This window comes from Protopterus annectens, chromosome 1.part0 (assembly GCF_019279795.1).
Source record: "Protopterus annectens isolate FY-2018-M chromosome 1.part0, PAN1.0, whole genome shotgun sequence".
NCBI classification, from domain to species: Eukaryota; Metazoa; Chordata; order Ceratodontiformes; family Protopteridae; genus Protopterus; species Protopterus annectens.
In genome coordinates, this window is record NC_056725.1 from 1,378,447,945 (window position 1) to 1,378,466,770 (window position 18,826).

At 42.3% G+C, this 18,826-nt stretch overlaps 1 protein-coding gene across 1 annotated transcript in view; it reads right to left on the reverse strand.

Annotated features, from left to right (window-relative positions):
* The window catches only part of SRSF12 (serine and arginine rich splicing factor 12), a 489,524-nt gene that overhangs the window by 256,757 nt on the left and 213,941 nt on the right, over positions 1–18,826 (reverse strand). The gene's annotated exons all lie outside the window — the stretch shown is intronic.

The following is an 18,826-nucleotide window of genomic DNA, read 5'->3' on the forward strand; positions in this document are numbered from 1 at the left end:
GTCTTTCAAAACAGAATATGCCAGGCTGTTAGATGAAGAGAGTGAAGCTTGACATTGAGCAGGTGACCGTCCCTCTGAGACAACAGGTGTGGAATCAAGGGTAAAGGCCATGGAGGCTTCCTCACCAGACTCCTCAGTAATGGGTACCAGTGCTGTCGAGGCCAATCTGGAGCTATTAAAATCATCCTTGGCTTGTCTTGTCTGACCTTTAGAAGCACCTTTGGGAGAAGAGGCAGAGGGGCAAAAGCATACACATGAAGATTTTTCCAACTGAAAGAAAGAGCATCCACTTTCCAAGCTGTGTGATGAAACCTCTTTGTGCAAAACTTTGGCAGCTGGTGGTTTAGTGGAGAAGCGAACAGATCTATGTCTGGAGTTCCCCATGACACTGTCAATTTTTGAAATACATGAAGATCCAGTTTCCACTCGTGGGGATCCATGATTTGTCTGCTTAACACATCTGCTAAGGAGTTCTGTGCTCGGCAGAAACCTTGCCTGAAGAGTTAGTTGCAAGCTGAGCGCAGTCTCCCATAAAATCATTGCTTGCCTGCACAATGGGTAAGAATGTGTTCCCCTTGTTTGTTGATGTACCACATGACAGTTGTGTTGTCTGTTAGAATCAACACCTGCCCTGGAAGAAGTAACTCCTTGAAAGCCATTAATGCAAACTGGACTGCTAACATCTCTTTCATGTTGATATGTAGATGCTGTAGTCTGGCAGGCCACTTGTCTTGTATCCACTTTCCATTTAGATGAGCTCCCAAGCAATGTCTGAGGCATCTGTCGTTAGAATCTGACTCGCCTCTGGCCGGGTCACAGAGAGTCCCTTGTTTAGGTGACATTCCTGAGCCCACCACAAAAATTCCTTTTGAATGCAAGGTATTATTTGAATGACAGTGTCCAAATCCTGGCAGTGCTGTGTCCATACATTTTGAGATACCATTGCAGCTTCCTCATATGCAGTTTGGCATTGGGAAGCACCAGAATACAAGATGCCATGAACCCTAAGGCTTGAAGGACTGTCCTTGCAGTCAGCCCGGACTGAAGAGATAGTTGATGGAAGTAACTGGAAAGATTCTTTTGTTTGTCCGGGGTTAAAAAGGCCATCTGGGCTGCTGTATTCAGTCTCACACCCAGAAAGCACATGTCTTGAGAGGGTACTAGACTGGACTTTATTTCGTTCACAGAATACCCTAGGCATCTTAGCACTGCTATGACATAATCCAAATGCTGTAGAAGGAATTCCTTTTCTTGAGCTAGAATCAGGCAGTCGTCCAAGTAAGGATAGATTTGAATTCCTTTTAGCCTGAAGTAAGCTATCACTGGAGCCAGAACCTTTGTGAATACTCTGGGCGCAGTGGATAAGCCAAAGGGCAATGCAGAGAACTGATGAGAATTTCCAGCTCGAAAACGCAGATACTTCCTGCAACTTAGTCTTATAGGCACATGAAGGTAAGCTTCCTTGAGATCTAAAGTTACCATCCAGTGATCTTTGCCCAGCAGAGGTAAAAGCTGTTGTAACGTCAACATTTTGAACTTGGGAATGTCCAGATAAGTGTTGAGGATAGATAAATCCAAAATTGGTCTCCACGTGTTCCCCTTTTCGGTACTAGGAACAGGCGAGAATAAAATCCTAGGCCCCTTTCTGGCACAGGAACTGGCTGAATGGCCCCTATTTGGAGCAACAGAGAAATTTGCTTGTGAGCCTCTTTTCTTTGTAGAGGAGGAATGTCTGGCATGCCTTTGAAAGGAGGCAAGGTATGGAAATAAAACCTGTAACCGTGGTGAATGATATCCAGAACCCATCTGTCTTGGGTAATTAAATCCCAATTTTCTTTGAAAAGAGACAGCCTTCCTCCCAAAGGTGCTGCCAGGCGAGAATGTACTGGCAGCTGAAAAGGCAGGTCATTGGGTCTGCTTACGAAAGGACTGACCCCTGCCCTCACCAGAAGTCTGAGCAGGGGAACTCCCTGTCCTAGGCCTAAAAGAACCTTGAGCTCTGCCCCTACCACGCCTAGACCTACCCCTAGACTGGGAATCATAAGCAGGATAAGTCCATCCCTTAGTAGGCCAATTTCTACTAAACTTCGGAGGCTGCACCTGCAAAAAATCCTTAACAGTTTGCATAGACTTAGCCTTGTCCTCCATTTTCTTTAAAACTGCTTCCACAGGCGAACCAAACAACACATCAGACTGCAAAGGAGCATCCAAAATCCTTGTTTTAACATGCTCAGCTAAATTCTGATCTCTCAACCAGGCATGCCTACGAAGAACAGAACCAGTGGCAGCCACCCTCGAGGAGGCCTGCACAGCATCAAAACCACACTGTAAGGAATGTTTGCCCACCTGTTCAGACACATGAACTAAATCCTGCAACTCTTTACACTCAATACCTTCAGCCAGAGCATCCACCTTAGATTTCAATTGTGAAAGGAGGTAATTCTGATATTTTAACATGTGAAACTGACAATTCAATGCCCTCATGGCTAAAGTGGAAGAAGTATACACTTTCTTTCCCCATCTATCCAAAGTCCTTGCCTCTTTATCAGGAGGAACAGGATTTTTAACAACAGAGGCCTTCACCCCTTTAGGCCCCTGAGAGACAGTTTCCGGTCTGCCCTAGGACTCTTAAAAGATACTTATGAGCCTCAGGCACCCTATAGTACCTACCGGTTTAACTGGGGCAGGAGGCAAAGAATCAGGATTCAGGGAAGCCTCTGCAAAACATCTTCCACCACATTCAGAACAGGAGGTATAGCTAAAGGCCTATGCTGGGGTAAAACAAGAATTCCTAAGCCTCTTCCTGGAATCAGAGAAATCTTGACCTTCCCATTTAAAATGCTCCCTCATGGAATGCAGAGTCTCTGAAAATGAAAAATCCTCAGGAGGAGAAGCTGAAGGAGTAGAATCATCCACATCAGAATCAGAATAAGGAGGATACTCCTGCAAGTCTTCAGCCAAGACTCAGAAGCCTCGAACAGTGCTCAAAACTCTCAAACTCAGGTTCCACCCTAGGCCTCTTATCAGGAGGGGCATAGAACCTCTAATCATAGTAATCAAATCCTCTGCCATTTTAAGCATATGTTTCTTAGGCAAAGACCCTGAAGCACTAGGAGAAACCCCCACTGAAGCTACACTAGGCCTGCCTCTCAAAGAAGCCTTGGAAACAGAGGGGAGGCCCTAACCACCTTAGGAAGAGAGGGAAGAACAGCCACCTGAGAAGCCCCTCAGCCTGGCCTAGTTCCTCAGACGATACATCCTGTAATAATAAAGTCTCTCCCTGGGACTCCAAAGAAACACCTGTCAGGACCTCCGGCTCCACTGAGCCTTCTAAAGAACCGGCCAGGGACTGTCGGTTCTTCCACTCTAGGCTTTGCTGCTTTATCCTTGCGCTTTTTGCGAAGCGGGCGGCGGAGCATCCGACGGCATTTTATAATTACAACGCTTCCCAAAAACTAACCTGGCACAGTGTAACCTTCTGTTAATAGTGCGTTTGTTAAATCTAGCACAAGAGCGCATCCAACAACGCCGTGCTCAGGCCCTAAACAAGGTATACACAAAGTATGGTAATCCCTATGAGGTATCTGTTTCCCACAAGAAATACAGTTATTCACTTTTTCTGACATCCGGTTAAATACTGAGGCAAGAAAAAACCAAAATATTCCCCATCGGGGTACTTAGCCAACTTTGATTCGGTCTGAAACTCTGACTTCAGAAACTTTCAGAACGCCAACCTGCACTCGCAAAATTGCTTCTGCATCGGACCATGCGGCAAAAAAGACTGAGGATATGACGTCGGTCATGCGCATTAGTACCCTGACGTACTGACGTCAGTCTAATGCGCCCTGACCGACGTCAGCCATATACTTTGGTATTCGGGCCGACTGGACAGCGGACTACCCAATAGTTAGGACTGCAGCAATGTGGAATGAAGAACATCAAAAGATGTTCTACTAGATCACTGTTGCCTAAACTTTAGGAGTTATATCCTGCCCAGCAAATGACCTTGGTCTAGCTTTCAAGGCTTCACAGAACCATCCAAACACCTTACCAGTGGCTTAAGCAGAGCCACATGAAATAGGAAATTTGAGTGCTAACAGCTTCACAGCTTTCTTGTCTGAAGGGAGGCCACAGCCCTGAAAAAGACGCATCCAAGAATGGAAAACAATCCAACATACGTAACTACATACAAGAGTATATCCACATCACAGCAGTACAGAAGAAACAAAACAAGGGGGGTGGAGGTCTGCTACTTCATCTATAATACCTACTGTTAGGGCAACTTTATATACACAACTACAAGCTGTACTATAGTTTCAACATTAGATCATTGTTGCAGTAGCCTAAGCTACTGGTACATTACCCAAAGCTTAGAATTATACAGAGGAGGAAAGAATTCAAGAATCCATGAGCTCCCGGAGAACGGTCCTAGCAAAGCTTGCTCTAAAGCTGGAAAAGGAAGTTTGCAATGTTTTGTGAAAGTATGCACAGATGACCAGTTTTGCTGCTTCCACAACAGAGAGTTCACCTCTTTCCAGAAAGCCACAGAAGCCAAATCCCAGATAGACTGGGTCCCAACCCTGCCTGAAAGTGGACTGTTAATAGTGAAAGCATCAAAAATTTAAAATAAAGTGCATGAGACAACCATCTGAAAACAGTCTGCTTTGAGACTGGTGGTTATTTTTTCCCTACCCTCACAAGTGCAGCTGACTGGCTTTCCTGAAGGATTCAGTTTTGTCCAACAAATATCTAAGCTGCCTATGGCCATCCAGAGTATTTAAAATGTTTTCTCCCTTGGTTTTAGGTTCTGTAAAGAACATGGGGAGATTTAATAGATTGGCTGAAGGGGAACTAAAACCACTTTGAGAACTAATTTGCTTTCAATTCAGATGTTCTTACAAACATCAGAGTAATAGTTTTCCAGGTCAAGAACCTCAAATCAACCTAATGAGCTAGTTCAAATACCCCTTTCAAAAACTACTTGATTTTAAGATGGGTAGAAGGATCCTACACCAGACAAGCTAGCAAAAAAATGTCTGCCAAGCTGAATCCTGATAGAAAAATAATAAAGGAGAGAAGCTAAATAACTCAAATAAATCAAGAACCACAGATAGACTAAAATTGGTCACGTTTCTTAGAAGAGATTTTCTAATTGGTGCCGCTTAGACAAGATTTTCCAGTAGCAGATTTCTTCTCCTTTACTTGCTGGACATCCTCAAAAAAGGTGCATAAAAAGGTAGCAAAACTATTGCTCAGCAGTCAATTGAACTGTTTTAAGGTTTGGAAGCATCAAGCAACCTTTGTCTTGTGAGAGCAAATTACAGCCTGTGGGAAAGCTTGTGGTGATTTCACCTTTTCACATTGTCAGTTTCCCCAACTATTGCCTTTGCCAAAAGGAACCACCTCTGGAATTACTAGAAAGGCATAAAGGAACTTTCCCATTCAGGAGAATGAGAAGTCATCGGTCTTCTAGCCTGTCATCATAGAATCCTAGAGCAGAATTTTTAACTGTTTTAAAAGGAGGCAAGTAGATCGGAGGTATTCTCAACCTTTGGCTCAATTCTTGGAAGTCGCATGAGTGCAAATTTCTACCAGTCTGTCTTGATCCTGCTCAGCTCGTCATCCACAATATTTTGCTCTGACAGATGTAAGTTGAAGTGTCAAATTGAGCATAGTTGCTACTTTCCATGACATCATGGCAAGTATGAGAATAGGGCAAGATCTGGTGCCACTGCTTAAAGACTACATCACAGTGCTGTTATCTATAATGACTTGAAGTCCTAGGGATCAGAGATGATTTAAGGTTTGCAAAGCATCGCTCACTGTAACATCTCTGATAATGATGTACATTTGTCTATCCTGCTCATTTTGCAGACCTTGCCCTTTTACTCCTTTTACTACAGCTCTAAAAGTGAAGTCTGAGGCATCTGTTGTGAAAGACAAGGCAGCAGAAGGAAGGAGGGGCACCAGGGGTGAGATAAAAACTGACCCACCTGCTGTAAAACCTCTCCTCACAAACCTCAATACTGGAATCTAAATAAGAGATGTTAAGGCAAAGACCACAACAACCTGACGTACCACTGAATTTCCCTCATATCATGTCTGGCCAAGGGAATCAATCATATGCAAGCCATGAAACCCAAAACCAGACAAATTCCTAGGCAGATGCCAGAGATTAGATGGAAAAGTTCAGGAAGGTGTCTGTGTGCGTGTCTGTGTGCGTGTCTGTGTGCGTGTCTGTGTGCGTGTCTGTGTGCGTGTCTGTGTGCGTGTCTGTGTGCGTGTCTGTGTGCGTGTCTGTGTGCGTGTCTGTGTGCGTGTCTGTGTGCGTGTCTGTGTGCGTGTCTGTGTGCGTGTCTGTGTGCGTGTCTGTGTGCGCGTGTGCGTGTCTGTGTGCGTGTCTGTGTGCGTGTCTCTGTGTGTGTCTGTGTGCGTGTCTCTGTGCGTGTCTCTGTGCGTGTCTGTGTGCGGTTCTGTGTGCGTGTCTGTGTGCGTGTCTGTGTGCGTGTCTGTGTGCGTGTCTGTGTGCGTGTCTGTGTGCGTGTCTGTGTGCGTGTCTGTGTGCGTGTCTGTGTGCGTGTCTGTGTGCGTGTCTGTGCAGTTTTACTTCATCCAGTAAGAAAAGCTCTTCCTAAGAAAAGCATCCAGAAAATATCCCAGAAAAACTAGGATGACTGAAGGGATGAGAGAGAACTTCTGTTCAATTTATTTGAACGCCCAGACTGAGCAAGAGCTCAACATAGCAGAGAATCCCGACAACTGGGGGTAGGGTGGGGTCTTTTTTTTTTTTTTTTTTTTTTGGTCAAGGCCCCCCCAAGTTCAAAATGTTATCTCTCTAAACATTTACCACCGATTTCTTTATACAGCTTCATATAAAAATGCTTACCATAAAATTCCAATTGGAAAATATTTCATATGTTATGACGTTCTGTACCTGGCATGCATTCAGTAAATTTTCCCTTTGCAAGTACACTTGGCGCAGTAGACAGACCAAAGTAATTGCTTTCTACAGATAAAAGGCTTAGTTATTTCCATATTTGGACAATTGTCTTTTCTTGATAATTTTTGTTTCCTTCTCATCTCCCAGAAATGTTTGTACTTGTATTCAAATACTCTAACTTATTCTCTTCCTTTACTCAAAAGTTTAAAGAAGCAGAACTGGATTTAGCAACTCCAACCGCCCTACATCTTCACTCATTCACAACACACCATTTTCACAGGTTTAATCTTAAACTCCATATGAAAACACACCAATTACACAATTTCCTTTTCATACCTTTCTAAAAATGATATAAACATTTGACGTTATTTTTCCCCATTATTATAGAATTCACCATATAAGCATTCTCCTGAATGCTAATCTATATGTCCTCCACAGAATACATTTTTTTCATTTATTTTATCAATCCTCCCCATTAAATCATAACTATGCAAGTTCACTCAAATCTTCTCCTTAGAAAAGGCACCATCTTTATTCAAGGTCATTCCAATTTCCTTTAAGCATCCATCCAGAAAAAACACTTCCCTCATCCATTTTTTTTCTTAGCAAGTACCATTGTCTCCACATATCAAAACTACTGCAATGACCACCTCCTTTTGTATCGCATATCTAGCATCTTTCACTTTATAAGCTACTTCACTCACTATTGCATTTGCTGCCAATGCAAGCAATATTCAACTCTTGGTAAATCTTTGTCTTATACCACACTTCATGCATACTTCTTTACTCAGTCACCCATGCATGGACACACTCGCTCTATTATCGTTTTAACATGCTGATATACACACCTAATTTGATTACTTGCTCCATACTTCTTCATAACACCCCACAAAGCATCATGTCCTACTTTAACAAATGCCTTGATATCACCTACCATAAGTGTCACACACCCTTTTAAATTATACCAACCAAAATTTCTTTCACAACCAATAACAATTACTGACCTTCCTTCCCTTTCATACCATAAATACAAATCTTCACGTCTTCCCTTTTATACCACAAATATTAACTTCGATACTATCCCTCATTTTCCTTGCATTCTCCTCTGTGTTATTCTCAATGTTACATTCTGAGTTTAGCGTGATGGGTCTCCATTTTATTTCATTCTTCTCTTTCTTCCATACATTTTAATATCCCACTACATAACTCTTCATAAACAAACCCTTCCTTCAACCATTCATTCAGTATATTTACAAAACATTTTTCAAATCCATTAGTTTCTTGTATATTTCATACCCTATACCATCTGAACCCCAAATAAATTTACTTTCCTAAGTACTTCAACCAATTCACTAACAGTAATTTTTCAAATTCTTCCTCACCTCGTTCTGGAAATGTTTTTACTTTCCATTCTCTCTCATTTTCCTTTTTACTCGTACATATTTTCAACATACAATACTCAATTTGCTTCCTTTTTTTTTAAACCTCTTTTACATTTTTATTTCCCTCATTACACCAATATCCTTTATCTCACAGATAACTGCAATACTTGCTTCCCAGACTTCAATTTCATTCCATAATCTGTCATCTATTCTTTTCATTCCCCTCTCTATTTTAATATACTCCATTTCTTCCATCACCTTCATCCATATTGCTAGTCTGGAAAAAACAAAGTCACAACTATACTATCTGCTACCCCCAAGCTTTCCGATGGCATAAACCAAACCAAATTACAGGTGCCCCTGCTTACATGAAAATTATAATTGCCAGGGACCAACTACCACAGTCTAATATTTGATGAAATATATAACTAGGAAAGGAAAGCGAATCTAACATAGAAGGCTGTAATTCTATGAACATGCTCTTTCCACAACAGTCAACCTTCTCACCTTTTTATATATATATATATATATATATATATATATATATATATATATATATATATATATATATATATATAAACAGTCACTCCAGAACAATGTTCACTTCTCAAGTTCCATATTTACACCCCACAATGTTCCTGTTTGCAGTCTTTCTTCACTTATCATACTGGAATGGTTTGCTGAAGGTGATGTGGATGATCTGTTAGAGTATGCAAGATTTATATCTATCCTTATTACAGTGTTAATACTGATCACATTTACCGAAAGTGCTCTAAAATTTTTGCTTTTCCTTTTAATTTTAGGGGAAATATTTTAAAATTTTGTTTTCTTATTATTTTCCCCAACTGAAAATTTTCCTGGGTTTATGTACAAATAATCCATGACCCTCTATCAGCTTTCACTGGCTAAAATGTCAGAATTAGTAGCAATTCCTTCTTCCGGACCTCTCTTCCTGCATGCACTCTCCTTACTTTTCCCCTCCATATGTTTTCATCTGCTTCTACAATTTCTTCACCTAGTTCCACCTCTACCCTGCCTGCTGTTGTCCTTCCTTGTAGGTTTTCTTCACTTTTTCTCATTATTCACAGTTTGCTCTTGACAATCCATCCATAAGTGTCTTTGCCAAACACAACCTGCATTCAGGAACACACTTTCCTGCTATACATGCCTTTTCTCCCCAAAATGGTACCATATCACAATCATTAACTGAGAAATGTCCCCCCAAAAGAAAGATTAAGGCTGGCCGGCGTATCTTGATGTCCCTCTATGATCAGCTACAAAAATAACACTTGGCTACTTTTTTACAATTTTTTTCACATTTATAACAGCTTCCAACTTCCACCCTCCATCACATAGACCCTGCATTTTTTTTTTTTTTTTTTTTTTTAACAATCTTCTTCCAGTTCATCAATTCTAAACCGCAAAGTAACATTTTAACATAAATTACTACCAGAAAACAAATAATTGTTCTACTGATAAAATTTCTGGAACTCTGTAACAAAAGACATCTATCAGTTTTAAGTGTCTGTCCTAATAAGAATAAAAGACCAAATTTATTGAGCTTTAAAAGGCAAAGCACTTACCATAATGTTCCATACACACCAGTCTCTTACAGTGTCATTGTTCTTATTCTCACTTTTGGTCTTCTCTTCTCTTCTTTTTAAACAGTTTTACTTAGTTTTTTGGCTGCTCTCCTTCTTGCCTGCCGTCCTTGCCGCACATGTTTCAGTTACAGCATTACCTGCTGCCACAAAAAGTACAGTTGTGTACACTTACCATAAATGTCCGAGTGTATTCACTGTTGCAGTCATTACATTTGGATAATCTGCTGGCAGGTTGCCTTCAGTCGGCCTAATTAACAAAGTCTTGGGTCCTGCATCTGTTGCTGTCCCTTCTTCCATGACGTCAAGTCATCAGGAGTATATAAAACATGCAGCCAACGCTATTGCATCAGTTTTTCTTGCCCCAGATGTCAGGTGCCCCCCAAATGGGGAGCAAAATAAAATTACACACACAAAAGTATACCTCCAACCAAAAGCAAATACACCAAAAAGGCTTTTATACATAGTAAAAGAAAGCAGAGGTATAGTAAGAGAAAAACAGGGGGCTGGAAGGAGGGTAACCAGAAATACAACAGTGAACACACTCGAACATCTACATTTATGGTAAGTGTGCACAACTGTACTATGTTCTTCGTGTTTCACTGTTGCAGTCATAACATTTGGGTAGATTCCCAAAGATATGGTTGGGAGGCTGGATTTATACAGCATTAGGACCAGCTATAATGCCCTGCAAAACAGCAGTGGCAAATCCTGCTCTAGAATTAGAAAACAATTAAGTGATAATGCTTGGTGAACGTATGAAATGAACTCCAAGTAGCAGCTTCTAGAATATCCCTGGTAGGAACACCTCTGAGAAAGGCTGCAGAAGTATATGCAGCCCTGGTGAAATGAGATCTGATCCCCTGGGTGATAGGGTTTTCCATGGTGCTTACAACAGAAATGAATGCAATGGCTTATCCATTTAGAAATTGTTTGTTTTGAAATAGCCTTTCCCTCTGCTCCTGCAGCAAATGCCACGAGCAGTTCAGATTTTCTTCGAGATTTAGTCCTTTCCAAGTAGAATCTAAGTTGTCTGTGCACATCCAATGAATGCAGAATCCGCTCTCCCACACTGGATACCACCTTGGGCATGAAGGATGGATTGGTCCCGAGTGACACCCTGTCCGCATGAAAGATGATGAAAGGCTTCACTGCCATAAGGGCCTGTAATTCAGAGATCCTTCTAGCTGAAGTGATTGCTAAAAGGAAGGCTGAAGTCTGCAGTAGCAGCTGGCTCGAAAGGAGATAGAGTGAGTTTTTCCAATACAAAGTTAAGGTCCCAGGCAGGGGTTGGAGCTCTCCTGGGTGGTCTCAAGTTTTTGGCTTCTCTGAGGTACTGCTTGAGCAAAGAATGAGAGAAGAGGGGAGTTTCTGTGTTGCAATGAGCTGAAACGGCTGAGGCGTGGATTTTAATGGAGGAAAAAGACATGCCCTTATGAAGCATCTCAGTTAAGTATTGCAAAATCTGAGGTAAATTGGGAGCTGCTGTGCTCATCCCTTGAGAGATTCCAGGTACAGAATCTTTTCCATTTGTCAGCATAAGATTTTCTAGTGCTAGGTCTCCTCGCCTCCAAGAGGACATCCATCACAGGTTTGCTGGCATTGGTAAGGAGCAAGAAAAAGTTTCCCCAATGGGGTACTTAGCTTTAAGTTGAAGACTTCGGTTCTGAAACTCGAAAATGAAAATTTCAGAAGTCTGCCTACCGGCACTTGCTTCTGCCTCTGGCACCGCACGGCAAGAAAGACTGATGTAATGGCGTTGGCTGCATGTTTTATACCCCTGACGTCATGGAAGGGAAGGGAAGCAACCGACACAGGACCCAAGACTTTGTTAATCAGGCCGACTGAGGGCAGCCTGCCAGCAGATTACCCAAATGTAATGACTGCAACAGTGAAACATGAAGAACATCCAGACACCTTCTCAGTCTGTTGCTCCTTTCCTGTCACTTCTGCACAAGTTAACTGCTGCACTGTCTGATGCCATACTACCTGGTTCCTTTTCCACATTACCATCCTCAGCACTTCTGAAAAAGTTATGTCATCTGTCTGAATGGAGAGATGACAAAATCAGCAAGCAAAGTAGTACTAGTAGCACTGGAAATTAATTAATCCTCAAGTCTTGCCGAGTACCTTCAACAGATGGACATTTGTTTCTTTTTAAATACAAAATCTGACCACGGCGACACTGATAATATAGTCTACATTTTACATAGCATTTATCATGGACAGTTAAAAGCTGGGAGGCACAGGTCCCAGGATAAAAACATGGCCAATCCTGTACTGGAAGAAATGACGGTGCTGGATCATCAAGACACGGAAACATTGCTACAATGGGGTTAGGCAAGGCTCGGGGGGGGGGGGGGGGGCTCTCAAAAACTGACGGGCCAAAAAATAGCCATAAAGATAACAGAGTGGACTATTGAGGATGTATTGTTACTATTGTGCAAGAAGCCCAGAATTTCCAGACAGAAAATATACAAAAAGTTTAGATAGAGAATTTAGGAGAGAGAGAAATACTTCAAATGCGAATCTTGTGTTCATTAATAGAACAGATGAAAAACATTATTTAGACCAAGAAACTTTGGGCAGTTTGGAAAAATAAGTAATTGAGAAAGTGCAAAAATATAAAGAACAAAATCAAGAGATTTTTAAAAGGTATAAAAAAGAAATTTAGACATGGGAAAGAAAGGGATATGGTGCAATATTTATGCAAAGGAGAAAGTAAGATTGAATATCTTTGGGGCTGCTTTTTTCTATTGATTAAAGAGAAATGCAGGCAAAGGCACCCAGATATGCAAAATTTCACAATACAAAAAAAATAAGATCACAAAGGGGGAATGCAGAACAGAAGATTACTTAAGAAAAAAATAGAAACAGAAGTTATAGAATAGTTATAGAATATATATCAAGTTATAGAATAGATATAGAATACCTGCAAATTGAAGGATTTGGTCTAGAAAGTCTAACAGGTTAGATCACAGTATGATGGAACAGTGACTTCTCTAAGTAAGGGGGGAGATATTTTTAGCAGTAGACTTCCAAAATAGAAATATGGACATGGGAAAGAAAATTATTTAATATGGTGCAATATTTATGCAAAGGTGAAAGCAAAATGAATCAATACAAAGAGCAGCACCAAATATATTTAAAGAGAAATACAGGCAAAGGCATCTGGCTATGGAAAATTTTACAATACAAAAAATAAAGAGAGAAAGAGAGGAGTATTAGCAATGGAGAAGTTAAAGGAATAGAAAATGTGGTTATGGATTACCTGCGAAGTGAAGAATTTAGTGTGGAAAAAGTACAGTTTTGTACCTACCATAAATGTAGATGTTCGAAGATCCACATTGCTGCAGTCCTGACACTTGGGTAGTCCGCTGTCCCAGTCGGCCCGAATACCAAAGTATAAGGCTGACGTCGGTCAAGGCGCATTAGTCTGACGTCAGGACGTCAGGGTACAAATGCGCATGACCGACGTCATTTCCTCAGTCTTTTCTTGCCCCAGATGTCAGAAGACCCTAAAAAGATAAGGCCAAACCAAAAAACAACAACACACCAAACACCCCTGTACCAAATATATGTACAATATATACAAAGTCAGAAAGGTACAATCCTACCCACACAACCACCCCTAAACACAGAGGGAAGGAGGGAGGATAAATGACTGCAGCAATGTGGATCTTGAACATCTACATTTATGGTAGGTACAAAACTGTACTATGTTCTTCATCTCACATTGCTGCAGTCCTGACACTTGGGTAGAATCCCAAAGCAGAGGTAAGGGAGGATGGCAAATCACAAAGAAGCAGGAGCTGACAACATGCCCTGTAAAATAGCAGTGGCAAAACCAGCCCTAGATTTAGAGTAGAGAGGAAGGTGGTAATGCTTAGAGAAGGTATGCACTGAACTCCAAGTAGCTGCCTCCAAAATATCCTTAGTTGCCACCCCTTAGAAATGCTGTTGAAGTGGCAGTAGCCCTAGTGGAATGAGGCCTAATCCCAGCAGGAATCTCCTTGCCATGATGGGAGTAACAGAAAGTAATGCAAAACCCAATCCACTTAGAAATAGTTTGTTTTGACACAGGCTTACCCTGAGAACTCAAAGCAAAAGAAACAAACAACTGCTGAGACTGCCTAAAATCCTTAGTCCTGCTTAAATAATAACGCAATTGCCTGTGTACATCTAAAGTGTGCAAAATCTTTTCCCCCTTATTTTGGGGATTTGCATAAAAGGTAGGCAAATGAATAGTTTGGTTTAAAGCCACACTAGAAACCACTTTAGGCATAAAGGAAGGATTAGTACGTAAAGATACCCTATCCTTATGAAAAATCAGGAAAGGCTCAACCGCCATAAGGGCCTGCAATTCAGACACCCTTCTTGCAGAGGTAATGGCTAACAAAAAAGCAGTCTTCCATGACAAATATTTCAATTCAGCAGTAGCTGCAGGCTCAAAAGGTTGTAGAGTGAGTTTCTCCAACACAAAATTGAGGTCCCAAGCAGGAGTAGGAGCTCTACGTGGGGGTCTTATATTCTTTGCCCCTCTAAGAAATTGCTTGAACAAAGGATGAGAAAACAATGGTGGGTCACAATCATAGTGAGCTGAAATTGCTGCAGCATGAATCTTAATGGAAGAGAAAGACAAACCTTTGTCCAATAACTCAGTAAGATATTGAAGAGCCACACTCAAATTTGGCTTAAACATCCAAATCCTTTGCTGTACACCAAAATAAAAATCTCTTCCATTTTCCTGCGTACACTTTCCTTGTACTAGGTCTTCTGGCTTCCATAATCACATTCAAAACTTGTTGAGGAAGCTGAGACCTGCTATGGTTCAAAACAGAATATGCCAGGCTGTTAGATGAAGAGAGTGAAGCTTGACATTGAGTAGATGCCCGTCCTTCTGAGACAATAGGTGTGGAATCAAAGGTAAGGGCCATGGAGGTTCCCTTACCAGACTCCTCAGCAATGGGTACCAGTGCTGCAGAGGCCAATCTGGAGCTATTAAAATCATCCTTGGCTTGTCTTGTCTGACCTTTAGGAGTACCTTTGGGAGGAGAGGCAGAGGTGGAAAGGCATACACATGAAGATTTTTCCAACTGAAAGAAAGAGCATCCACTTTCCAGGCTGTGTGATGAAACCTTTTCGTGCAAAACTTTGGCAGCTGGTGGTTTAGTGGAGAAGCGAACAGATCTATGTCTGGAGTTCCCCAGGACACTGTCAATGTCTGAAATACATGAAGATCCAGTTTCCACTCGTGGGGATCCATGATTTGCCTGCTTAACACATCTGCTAAGGAGTTCTGTGCTCCTGGCAGAAACCTTGCTTGAAGATTCAGTTGCAAACTTAACGCAGTCTCCCACAAAATCATTGCTTGCCTGCATAGAGGATAAGAATGTGTTCCCCCTTGTTTGTTGATGTACCACATGACAGTTGTGTTGTCTGTTAGAATCAACACCTGCCCTGGAAGAAGTAAATCCTTGAAAGCCAGTAATGCAAACTGGACTGCTAACATCTCCATGTTGATATGTAGATGCTGCAGTCTGGCAGGCCACTTGTCTTGTATCCACTTTCCATTCAGATGAGCTCCCCAAGCTGTGTCTGAGGCATCTGTCGTTAGAATCTGACTCGCCTCTGGCCGGGTCACAGAGAGTCCCTTGTTTAGGTGACATTCCTGAGCCCACCACAAAAATTCCTTTTGAATGCAAGGTATTATTTGAATGACAGTGTCCAAATCCTGGCAGTGCTGTGTCCATACATTTTTGAGATACCATTGTAGCTTCTTCATATGCAGTTTGGCATTGGGAAGTACCAGAATACAAGATGCCATGAACCCTAAGGCTTGAAGGACTGTCCTTGCAGTCAGCCCGGACTGATGAGATAGTTGATGGAAGTAAAGAGAAAGATTCTTTTGTTTGTCCGGGGTTAAAAAGGCCATCTGGGTTGCTGTATTCAGTCTCACACCCAGAAAGCACATGTCTTGAGAGGGTACTAGACTGGACTTTATTTCGTTCACAAAATACCCTAGGCATCTTAGCACTGCTATCACATATTCCAAATGCTGAAGAAGCACGTCCCTTCCTTGAGCCAGAAGCAGGCAATCGTTCAAATAAGGATAGATTTGTATTCCTTTTAGCCTGAAGAAAGCTATCACTGGAGCCAGAACCTTTGTGAATACTCTGGGCGCAGTAGATAAGCCAAAGGGCAATGCAGAGAACTGATAATGAGAATTCCCAGCTCGAAAACGCAGATACTTCCTGCAAATTAGTCTGATAGGAACATGAAGGTAAGCTTCCTTGAGATCCAAAGTTACCATCCAGTGATCTTTGCCCAGCAGAGGTAAAAGCTGTTGTAACGTCAACATTTTGAACTTGGGAATGTCCAGATAAGTGTTGAGGATAGACAGATCCAAAATTGGTCTCCACGTGTTCCCCTTTTTTGGTACTAGGAACAGGCGAGAATAAAATCCTAGGCCCCTTTCTGGCACAGGAACCGGCTGAATGGCCCCTATTTGGAGCAACAGAGAAATTTGCCTGAGAGCCTCTCTTTCCTTTGTTGAGGAGGAATGTCTGGCATGCCTTTGAAAGGAGGCAAGGTATGGAAATAAAACCTGTAACCGTGGTGAATGATATCCAATACCCATCTGTCTTGGGTAATTAAACTCCAGTTTTCTTTGAAAAGTGCCAACCTTCCTCCCAAAGGTGCTGCCAGACGAGAAGATTCTGGCAGCTGAAAAGGCAGGTCATTGGGTCTGTTTACGAAAGGACTGACCCCTGCCCTCACCAGAAGACTGAGCAGGTGAACTCCCTGTTCTAGGCCTAAAAGAACCTTGAGCTCTGCCCCTACCACGTCTAGACCTACCCCTAGACTGGGAATCATAAGCAGGATATGTCCACCCCTTGGTAGGCCAATTTCTACTAAACTTGGAGGCTGAACCTGCAAAAATCTTTAACAGTCTGCATAGACTTAGCCTTGTCTTCCATTTTCTTTAGAACTGCTTCCACAGGCGAACCAAACAACACATCAGATTGTAAAGGAGCATCTAAAATCCTTGTCTTCACATGCTCAGCTAAATTCTGATCCCTCAGCCAGGCGTGCCTGAAGAACCGAACCAGTGGCAGCCACCCTCGAAGAGGCCTGCACAGCATCAAAACCACATTGCAAAGAATGCTTACCCACCTGTTCAGAAACATGAACTAAATCCTGCAACTCTTTACACTCAATACCTTCCGCCAAAGCATCTACCTTAGACTTTAATTGTGAAAGGAGATAATTTTGGTATTTCAACATGTGAAACTGGCAATTCAAAGCTCTCATGGCCAAAGTGGAAGAAGTATACACTTTCTTTCTCCATCTATCCAAAGCCCTTGCCTCTTTATCCGGAGGAACAGGATTTTTAACAACAGAAACCTTAACACCTTTAGGCCCCTGTGAAACAGTTTCTGGGTCTGCCCTAGGACTCTTAAAAAGATACTTATGAGCTTCAGGTACCCTATAATATCTATCCGGTTTAACTGGAGCAGGAGGCAAAGAATCAGGGTTCAGAGAAGCCTCTGCAAAAACATCCTCCACCACATCTAGAACAGGAGGTATAGCTAAAGGCCTATGCTGGGGTAGAAACAAAAATTCCCTAAGCCTTTTCCTGGAATCAGAGAAATCCTGACCTTCCCATTTAAAATGCTCCCTCATGGAATGAAGAGTCTCTGAAAATGAAAAATCCTCAGGAGGAGAAGCAGAAGGAGTAGAATCATCTACATCAGAATCAGAATAAGGGGAATACTCCTGCAAGTCTTCAGTCAAGACTCAGAAGCATCCGAACACTGCTCAAATCTCCCAAGCTCAGGTTCAACCCTAGGCCTCTTATCAGGAGGTGGCATAGAACCTCTAATCATTGTAATCAAATCTTCTGCCATCTTAAGCATATGCTTCTTAGGTACAGGCCCTGAAGAACTAGGGGTAACACCTGAAACAAAACCTGGCCTGCCCCTGGGAGAAGCCTTGGAAACAGCAGGGGAGGGCCTAACCACCTTAGGAAGGGAGGGAAGAACAGCTACCTGAGAAGCCCCTTCCGCCTGGCCTACCTCCTGAGAGGTCACATCTTGCAGTAATAAAGTCTCTCCCTGGGATTCCAAAGAAATTTCTGGCTGAACCTCTGGCTCCACCGAGCCCTCTAAAGAACCGACGTCCGCTACGGACGGTTCTTCCAGCCTAGGCTTTGCTGTTTTGTCCTTGCGCTTTTTGAAGCGGCCGGAGCATCCGACGGCATTTTATAATTACACCGCTTCCCAAAACTAACCTGGCACAATCTAATCTTCTCTTTATAGTGCGTTTGTTAAATCTAGCACAAGAGCGACAGCCAACAACGCCGTGCTCAGGCCCTAAGCAAGGTATACACAAGGTATGGTAATCCCTATGAGGTATCTGTTTCCCACAAGAAATACAGTTATTCACTTTTTCTGACATCCGTAAAATACTGAGGCAAGAAAAACCAAAATATTCCCCAACGGGGTACTTAGCCAACTTGGATTCGGTCTGAAACTCCGACTTCGGAAAATCTCAGAACGCCAACCTGCACTTGCAAAACTGCTTCTGCATCGGACCATGCGGCAAAAAAGACTGAGGAAATGACGTCGGTCATGCGCATTTGTACCCTGACGTCCTGACGTCAGACTAATGCGCCTTGACCGACGTCAGCCTTATACTTTGGTATTCGGGCCGACTGGGACAGCGGACTACCCAAGTGTCAGGACTGCAGCAATGTGAGATGAAGAACATCCTAACTCTGATCCACCACAGCAAGATAGAATGAATCCCCAAATTAAGGAGAAACCACTGGAGTGAGAAACATCTGATCAAGTTGCCATATGAAGATGCTCTGCAGCCTTCAGTAGGAAACCAGCATAGAG